The 10,516-nt window shown below is 37.6% G+C and overlaps 1 non-coding gene across 1 annotated transcript; it reads right to left on the reverse strand.

Moving 5' to 3' along the window:
- Positions 1 to 9,594: 9,594 nt before the first annotated feature.
- Positions 9,595 to 9,726, reverse strand: LOC111763416 (small nucleolar RNA SNORA38). Its single transcript, XR_002796294.1, has one exon. It is a non-coding gene; the product is annotated as a small nucleolar RNA SNORA38 (small nucleolar RNA).
- Positions 9,727 to 10,516: the final 790 nt, after the last annotated feature.

Raw genomic sequence — 10,516 nt, forward strand, 5'->3', positions numbered from 1 at the left:
TGGGGCATCCTTTAGTTGGGATCAACAAAATGTCAATGCAGGGAGGGACAGGCCCTCATCTAGTGTTTCAACAGGATCATAATTCTTTTAAATTTAATTTATTTTTTCAATTACCTTTTTTAAAGTTAATAGATCACACAAAATGTTACATTAAAAAACATAAGAGGTTCCCATAAACTCCTCTGCCCACCCCACCCCCATCATTTTTACTGTACTTTTTTAAAGATACTTACATCACAAAAAAATGTTACATTAAAAAATATAAGAGGTTCCCATATACCCCACAGCCACCCCACCCCACTCCTTCCACATCAACAATTTCTTTCATCATTGTGGTGTGGCACATTCGTTACATTTGGTGAATACTTTTTGGAGCACCATTGCACCACATGGATAACTGTTTACATTGTAGTTTACACTCTCCTCCAGTCCACCCAGTGGGCCATGGCAGGACATACAATGTCCAGCATCTGTCCCTGCAATATCATTTAGGACAACCCCACGTCCTGAAAATGCCCCCACATCACCTCTCTTCTTCCCTCTCCCTGCCCTCAGCAACTACCATGGTCCCTTTCTCCACATCAATGCTACAATGTCTTCCATTAATAGCCACAATAGTGCTGGGGAGACATCTGCCACCCACTCATGCAAGTGTGTCACAGGAAGCACAAGCCTGAATTTGCTACGTACATTTGATGATGCTTTGTTGCTTGGCAGTGCCTGGGTGAGTGTTCTAATTACCCAGGACACAGGACATGGTGGGGATTTCTGAGCTCAGAAGAAACTGAACATCTCGTGGTGATCATTTCTGTTTCCACCTAGGTTCAACAGCATGCCAGAAATTGCTTCTCAAAGAGGGAGTAGTATTGACCAAAACTATAAACTTTTTGGTACAAAAACCCAGGGATCTGTGAATTCCTTTTGCTCCCTCCTTCTGTCAGAGGAACCAGTCAGAATTGGTCGGTTTGGCAGAAACTTGTAGTTTGTACAGAGATCCAGGCTTTAAAGGTCCTAGAGACAGGGTGACAGAAATGGCCACTTTTTCCTCTTTCAGGGCCTCCTCCATTTCTCAGTGGAAAGTGTGTGCTCTTCATGTCACCCAGTATAGTTGTGCCAGGATACTGAGAAAAGGAATTTCATGGAACTAATATGCACATATCACAATCAATTGCTTGCCAGCATTTTGGAGGTAGTTGCCTCCTCCTGAGCTGTGATGGTAAAAAAAGGCATTCACCAAGTCAATGGGTGCATACCAGACAAGGGTGGAGGACATAATGACTTCCATCAGAGTCACTATGTCTGTGCTAGTAGACAATAGTCGGCGGCCATACTCATTCACCGTTTTTACTGGCCACACCTGGCTTCAATAGGTAAAGCTAGTGGAGCAGAGGACACCATCAGATAAAGGTCCAATGAGTTCATTAACATCTTTTTCCCAATTATGGAGGTATGATTGCCACTCTTGAACAATGCAGCAAGAAGATAGGAACACTGGAGGTGCATGGTCCATCACTTGCCCTATTGTGATGACCAGAATTCACTGGGAAAAGGGAACATATCCCTGCAGTCATTGCTGGGATGTATAATGGTGCAGGATGTCAATTTTCAAAATGCATTCCCCAGCAGGAAACATGAATGCAGTGGTGGCCAATGGCCACAGGGACCAATTCACAGGATAATAGTAACCTACCATCCCCATACCTATGTGGAATGCCTGATAAATTCCATTGCTAGTCATCAGTCCTTTTCCTCTACATCTGATAGTGGTCTAAGTGCCTGCATCCAAAAGTTTCCCAAGTTGTACACATGCTGGGTTGTATGGCATTTAGTCCTTGAGTGTGATTGGGCCCTTGGCCCCACTTCTAGGTCATTTTCAATTTAATCAAGTCCAGGTAAGGAAGTAATTCCTGTGGATCCGATTCTTCAGTTGGGGCCTAAGGGAGAGGCAAGAGATCTGAAGGATCCTCTTTCTCCTCTACTACTCATACCTGATGTTGGGTATAGGCAGATTGTTCCTGTCAAACCCATTGTCCTCCTTCTGATGGTGATCCAATGTATGCTGTCTTTCCAGAATCCTTGCAATAGTAGCCACAGAACATAGCTTAGTGAGCGGATGCTCTGAAAGAAAGGGGTGGCTGCTGAACTATCTTGCAGGTTTCAGGATTTGCTGGGTTAACAGATGGTTACCTATGACTTGTTACCAGTTACCATGGCAGTTACCAGTTACCACAGCAGCCAACCTCTTAATAAGGAAGCAGGAAGTAGGTGGAAAACTTGCTTAATAGTATTTCCTAGATGAAGCCCTGGGGTGAGTAGAAGAACCAGCTTGCTACCCCACTCAGGAGAAATCTTTCTAATAAAATCATCAGTATTTACCTGCTGTGTAAGTCACAGATAAATGCTCCAGAGCCATCTTCCTGCCATTGCCTACACTCCCACATCCTTTTTTGTTGTTTTGATATGTTTTCAGTCCACAGCCCAGAAGAGATATTCGGTACACTGATAGAGCTTGACCATGCCTTGAACCCAGAACCTGGGAACAAGCAGGCCCAGCTGCTTATAAATTTGGGAAATCTCAAAGGCAGGGTCCTTTTACCCTGGGTCATATAAATTCCCCACCCTTGGCAGCATTGATTTGTCTCTCCCCTCCAAAGCAAAGTTAGGTGCGGAGCTTCCTTGCACTAACCTTGACCCGAGCAGTTTGACCTCTCCAGGATACTAGCCATGATGAATTCCCTTTCCCTGCTCTTTTGGACCCTTAGAGCTGTGTAAGTAATGAAATGGTCATTTGCTGAAAATTTCTGTGGCACCTGAGCCTGTGTTCCCATGATGCACCTTGTAACAACTCTCTCCAAACCACTGCAAAATGGGAATCAAAATAGGAGAAGCAAAGTACCCCCAGCCAGGTTCCATAAACCAACACCCTTGTCACAGCATGACCATGGCTTCCTCCTCATTACTCCAATGCAGGGAAGATCATGTTGAGTGGGACATGGTCATCTGATTTCCTAAAGGATCCAGTCAGACAGATGCTGAAGATCCAGGGCTCTTGTGGCTACACTATAAGCTGCTTCTTCTCTACCCTCCTGTTCCTCCTACCTCAACTCCAAATGTTTAAGCTATTTTTGGAGGATGGGGTTGCATGTGAGGCAGCCATCTAGCATGGTTAATCAGAGTGATAGTGGCACACTCATCATAAAGTTGGGACTAGGTGGAGAACTTGTCTAAGCTTCTGTCCATACCTATCTTTCATAGCTCATATATCATTTGCTATAAAAACTCATACTTTTTTTTTTAACCTCTGATCCCCATATTCAGTTCAATAGTCCCCTGAATAGTGATCATCCTCACACTACTATCAGGTAAATGTGTCATCACTTATCACTTAGATGATGATCACTGCTGGGACCTGGGCCATCGGTTGCTTTGCCCTCTATATTCTGTTGATTTTCAAACCTTCTCCATAACTTCTGCTTCCTAAGGTCTGGTAAGAGTAAAAGAGAAAGAATGTGAGCATTTATAGCATAGCACTTGTTTGGATTTTTAAAAACTGAAATATTTAATTATTCTCACCTAAGTCTGGAAGAAAAGACTGACTCAATCTAGACAGCAGCATGGAAGTAGATGGTATACAGAGATGCATATTTTAAGCAGAGAAGCATAACTGGAAAGCTAAGAAACTTTCAAAATGGTACATTATTAGCACAAAATCAACCTGGGTGGACTGAGTACAGGTATGCCTGATTCCAGAATGAGAGCAGATATAAGAGAACATGGACCAGAAGAGTGTTAGCCAAGGTTAGAAGCCGCAACCGCATTGATCTCTGCATGGAGCTATCCTAGCCGACTCCTTGGCATTCATGGAGGGGATTCTCAAAGTCTTGTTTATTACTCCCCCTCCCACAGAGGATAGAGACACCACACCTTAGTTCCTTCCAGCTGCAGATCAGTACCTTTTCTCTGGTAGGATTGGGACAGTCCTTCTGTTTAACCCACAAAGTCATGAGTCCTATGTTGCCCAAGACACTCTTGTACAAAAGGAATGCAAGCATGATGGAAAGAATTTCCCAAAAATAAACTCACTCTATACTTACTTATGTACCTTGCTTACTGCACCAAAATCTGTGGAGTTGCTAAATAGTGCACTGTGGGATCATAGGCTCAGGCAAAACAGAAACTTTCAGCAAATGATCACCACCAAGCACAAAAGGTCCAAACAAGCTGTGGAAGAGGTCATATCATGGCTGGGATGGGAGGTCAACTATTCGTATCAGGATGGATGGATGACAGCTCTGCACACATTTTGTGTCCCTGATAACAGCTTTGGTGCTTGTTCCCAATTTCTGGGATTAAAAATGCAATAAGGCCACTGCATTACACTTAACATCTCCTCTGGGCTGCATTTTGAAACATATTGAAACATCTGCACACATTAGAATGGAGAAGGATAAGCAAGGGCTTGGAAATGGACACTAGCTGTGACTGTAACTTCTGTTGATTCCCCCTAGTCTCATGAGGAACCATACTGGTCTAAGGCAAGACTTTAATCTTTTAAAGTTAGGTTGATTTAATTGCCTTTCTATCAAGCCATTGATGAAGGAAGAATTCTCAGTCTAGGGTTATGGAGATAATTAAACGCATGACACCAGACACTGGACATATGAGATCAACAGCGGTGTATTAGTCACATATACTCACAGGGTTGCACTCAGGAATATATTGAATAATTAAGGAATGTTATTAATTAAGGAATGTGAACAGGATTTGCAGTAATAGAGACATAAGGTACTCTCAAGGAGTGATGTGATTGGCTTGTTTGAATAATTCCACTGACTGACAAGGAACTGAAACTCTCTCCTCAAGCAGATGTGCCCCAACAATGATGAGTCTGGAAGAAAAGACTGACTAAACCTAGAAAGCAGCATGGGTATAGATGGTATACAGAGAAGCATATTTTAAGCAGAGAAGCATCATGGGAAAGCTGAGCAACTTTCAAAATGATACATTGTTGGCTTAGAATCAGTTTGGGTGTTCTGAGTAGGTCCCCATGATAAGGAGGGTTGTTTGGCTAAGAGATCTTATCTATGGGAGCAAAATGGATAGGAATACTCAAGGGCAGTGTGAGGTCTTTCAGTTTAAGATGTAAAGACACAATATAATATTACTTTCAGGCCTTATACCATATACATCTAGCTCTAGTCTGTGCTCAGTCTTAGTGCTACTTTCCAGGGGTGTATATTGATAAAAATTTTTTAGAGTCCCTTATCCTTTCTGGGGTTTAAGTTCCAATTTTTGTTCCCATCCAAATTGAGATGGTCAAAATACTTCATTCCGTTTCACAGCTTCTTTTTTCTCTTTCTTTATTCTTTTTTCTTTTTCTTTACTTTACTTTTCAGTCTCATACCCTATCCAACTGAAGAATTTGGTAAATGCTGTGAGGTAAAAAATATAAAATGCTAGGCTCATTTCCTCCCTTCTTTTAGAGATAAGATCTCTCAAGTACAAGCTGAACTTATAGGGCCAAGTTTCAAATTCTATAACTCCAGTTGAATGTGATTATCAGAATCTGTACTACCTTCTTCTCTTCTTAGCAATGACCCATTTCTTGAATTCATATTATACTCCAAACTCTCCCAATAACCGACACTTGACTGAATTAAAAGGTGTTATGCAGCATGAGCCTTCTTGTCTTCATCATAATAACCACACAGGGTTACCTGACAGTACTCTGAGGCCTTCTGAAGGATTTCTTTGTGCATTTTATCTGTATTTTCTCTTCCTTCTTAACAGAATGAATGGTCTTCTACTATCCACTTTTTCATAGTTGGAATTTCTTGGTCTTTATTAATATATATTTATACTATTTTCTATTTTTAGAACAAGAAGGGACACATCTACTTAAACAGATTTGCTATCAATATTTTTATTTGTAAATTTTCATTAACTTTGCCATGTACTTTACAGGTTTACTTTTGTTAAGAAGTTTTGTTTGCATCCTTTATCATTCTTTGTCATTTATCATTCTTATAACTGACTTATCATCAATTATAAGTCAATTTTGGTTCAAAATATTTAAATCTTAAATTTTTAAAACGCTAATGCATAGTGCATTAATTCTGAATTATTGGTAGTAGACACTAAATCACAAAATACATAATATGCAACAATAGAAACATGAAAACATTAAGAAAGTGGATTTTATAAAGTGAATCTTAAGTTTCCAGATATTCAGTCCCACAAATTGCTGACTATGCAGGAAAGTAATCACACCATAATTACTCTACTTTTGAAGGATGATGATGATTTAATCAAATATTCTTTTATCCTTAAAGAGAATTTTACATTCCATATGACTTACATCATATTGAATTAAAATGACCAAGCTCATAAATAAAATTTATATTTTGTAAATACTTATCAATACACAGGACTGGAAAGCTATGTAGGTGAACATCACATACTTATAATTGCATGAGTGACATATTTTTCTGTTTGAAACTGTAGAAATATATTGAAGCATGTAAGAGGTTAGGACATGTGCAACTGTGAATTTTAAATGACTTAAATAGAACTTAAATTCTATATTTTAAAATCAGACATTTGTGAAATTAGTTGACAATATACAGTTGACCTGTTTTGCTATCTCTGAAATACCATGCCATCCAAAGCCTATTGAACATTATCATAGCAAGAACACTCAAAAATTAAACTGGCCTAAGTCCCATTAAGACAAAATAATGTGGATTGGTTTTCAGTGTACACTGTAGTGCCATTTAATCAGTTTTAAGAAGAAATGAATACCTTGAAACAGTTTGCCAGTTAAAAAATTATTAAACTATCCTTTCTCTTTATAAGGTATAGATTTTAATAACAGCATAGATTTGAGGTAGGTTGCATGAAAATGAAAATATTTTCCCGGTACTTAGAATGGTACTTAGAAAATTCCTTGGCAAATTCATAAAAATTATAAGGTTTAAGATAGCTATTGAATAGTCTTGATTGATCTATCATTGCAAAAAATGTCTATAAGGTGTAGAAAGTGGTGTAATGCCTAAAACCTAACAGTAAGAACCTTGCATTTATGGGAGGAATTTCATATAATCTAAAGGAATAATTAGGAGCAACATAATTCAGTATGCAATATTATTTATTTGGAGAAATCAGCATGGATCTTCTCTAGTGTAGGCACATGGATTTACTCTAGTAAAACTTACTCTAGTAAGTCTATAGCTATCTATCATCTATCTATCTATCTACCTACTTATCTATCATCTATCTATCTATCTATCTATCTATCTATCTATCTATCTAGTAAGTCTATAAAGCTCTATAAAAGAAAGAGTAAATCTTACCAGAAATTCTAGGTAAAATAGAATGCCATTTTTAAGTTTATTTTTAGCTCTTTTCTCGGTTAGTTCACAGGGCTCTGAGCTATCCTATAATGTCTTCTAATTATGATTGCAAGAGTAAAGAAGATAAAATGCTAATTTATGATGCTGTGATACCTTTGCAGAAGTCTAAATGGGTTACAGTGTATGGATAATTAAAATAAAATTTCCTTTCCCCTATGCTAAAATTCTTGTTCATATAATCTGACATTAAAAATGAAAGTAAAACCTGGGAGGAGAAATTAATTATGTGTTTTTCTTCCTCTGCCTTTGCTGTTAGACACTCTTCTATTATCATATATATGATTAGAGCATTTAAACATTTTTTGAGGTTTGCTATTACTCAGTTCTTTGGTAAGATGGTTTCTGGACTAACTTGTTTAATTCATGAAAAGTATAGACATCTACATCTTGCTCTTCCATGACAGCTTATAGTTGAACCACATACTCATTGAGAACAACTAGAGGAACAACTAGGAAAATTTCTTTTGAAGGCATTAGAGAATGTCTGTGACAGCCAGAATTTAAGTGGCCAGGATCCTGAAGAAAAGGAAAATTTATGGAAATGAAACCTAACAGTGTATACTTAAGTGTTCCTCCCAGGGAATTTATTAACTGTAATAAAGTGGGATGGGACAAGAAATCATGAAGCTGAACTGGAAGAAAGCCAGGACTCATCAGGCCAAGATCCTACAAAAAAGAAGGAACAGAGAAGTAAGCCCAATTCTCCACACTGGTTTTCTACATTAATCATTTTTTATTCTTAAGCTGCTAAGGATAAAAACCTAAGAAAATGAGCAGAAAATGTCAGTAAAACCTAAGTGGAGTTTTTCCTATTGTTATACTACCAGGAGCAAGAATTAGATAAGTGAAGTGATTCTAGTAAAAATCACAGTTTCTTAGCTGTCATCTTAAGAGCTAAACCCTAAGATCGGGCAATGTAATAACTAACTGTATGAAAATTAGCCATCATAATTCTTGCCCTAGCCTCTGGTTTCTTTACAATAGAATAGGGGTTTTCCTAATATCATATTACTTATTCTGAAAATTCCATTGTGGGATTAATTATTTTGCTTTAGTGACCTGTCTTAGTTGAAGAGGTAAATCAAATAAGTCACAATGTATGTATGTATTTATGCATGTGTTTTCTTATTTTATTATCCCTCTCTGAATTAGAACATAAGTTTGGGAGGGGAGATATTTTTGTCAGTTTGTTCAGTATCTGGGACTCACTATGCCAGGCACAGAGCATTTGTTTAATATATATAATTGGGAATGAATCCATCAATTTATCAGTCATTCAGTCTTTCATTTTCTCTATAGATCAGGCTGATGATTAAAAGTTATCTTTGTTATTCAGTATGTTTATAAAAGTTAGCACATGAGGAACTGAATATCAATATTATTTTCCCTATTTTGAATGGTAGAGAACATTCCTAATATTTATGTAGACACTTCTTGTCATGTCAAGTTTCATGGCTTAATAATCACAAATGCAATGTTAATATATATGTCATTCAACTCCAAAATTCCTAATTTAAACACTAATTTTAAAACTTAGGATTTGATATCATATAAATAAGGAAGGTTGTTATTCTGGCCTTTGTGAAATTAACAATATCATGTTCTGTTTTTTTCTAACCAGTAAGCCCAGAGCATTTTCACATTTGTAGATTTCACATTTATTTTCTGCTCAAGAGTAATCAAAATATTTTTATGTTTATAACTGTATTTGATCTTAAAAGCATCAGTTTAAGGTTAAAATAGATATGATTACTCCCATTTTATAAATATTGAAATGAGAAATATAAGTGCTATTCTAATATCAGATAGTAACTTTCAAAATTGAAAATAGTAGTTTCTTCATAGTTATATTTAACAATCTATAACACAACAATATTTTATAGCTTTTAAACAAAACATATAGTACTTCCCTAGTGTTTTGAAAACTGTGTTATATAGGTGGAAACTTATAGTACTCATACTCATTTCTGTGGCTATGAATTCTCTGAAATTTCATGATAAAGTAAACTGATTACACTGTGTCTTGGTTTCCGTCTTCTGTGGAGCTGACAAAATTATGTTCTTAAGCTTACCCATTCCTGTCCATGTAAGTCTATTGTATGTGAGATATATTGTTTAGATTGAGATAAGGGATCCTTTGATTAGATCACTATTTATTTTTTATTTTTTTATTTTTTATTTTCTGTGTGGGAAAGGGTGATCTTGAGCCTGCAAGGAGCAAGCTGGCTCCAGACTTTTCCAAGTCCACATCTCTTTGCCTCCAATTTTTAGGTGTCCAAGGACAGGAAACCATAGACATGACTTTGTAGTAGGGTAGATCACTTTTTAATATATATTTATTTTAAAGAAACTTTAGATTGCATAAATGTTACATAAAAATATAGGGGATTTCCATATGCCCCACTTCCTCTCCCTCTGACACTCTCCCACATTAATAGCATCCTTCATTAGTGTGGTATATTTGTTACAATTGATGAACACATATTGAAGCATTACCATTAACCATGGATTAAAGTTTACATTATAGTCTGCGCTCTATCCCATGCAATTTTGTAGGTTATGACAAAATATACAATGGCCTATATCCATCGTTGCAATGTCATGCAGGGAAATTCCAATGTCCAGAAAATACCCCCATATTACACCTATCTTAGATCATTTTTTATTAGATCACTTCCATTACAGGCCTTTTATTAGATGGCAGTAGTGTGATTACTACTCCAGTAAAAAGTAGTAATCTTTTTACTGGAGTCATATTAACTGAGGACTGAAAGCAGGGAGAGAAAGAGATGCCATTTTTACCCTGCTATGCGAGAGAGGACTCTAGGATCACCCATAGCTGTGCTCCAGAAGAAAGTGAGCCTACAGAGAAATGCCAAGAAACAGAGAAGTGGGAATCAGTGGAGCAGCCTGAACCTGAAGAGATAAGGCCCAGGGAGAGATAAGATATATGCCTGATCACCCACAACTGTGCTCTGGAACAAAGTGAGCCTGGAGATGAAGGCAGAGTCCAGCCATCATTTTACCTTGCTATGTGGCAGGAGTCCAGGATCTGCCAGGAGAGAAGTTTTGGTGAGACAGCATCTCTGATGATGCCTTGATTT

This window comes from Dasypus novemcinctus, chromosome 4, assembly GCF_030445035.2.
Source record: "Dasypus novemcinctus isolate mDasNov1 chromosome 4, mDasNov1.1.hap2, whole genome shotgun sequence".
Lineage (NCBI taxonomy): Eukaryota > Metazoa > Chordata > Mammalia > Cingulata > Dasypodidae > Dasypus > Dasypus novemcinctus.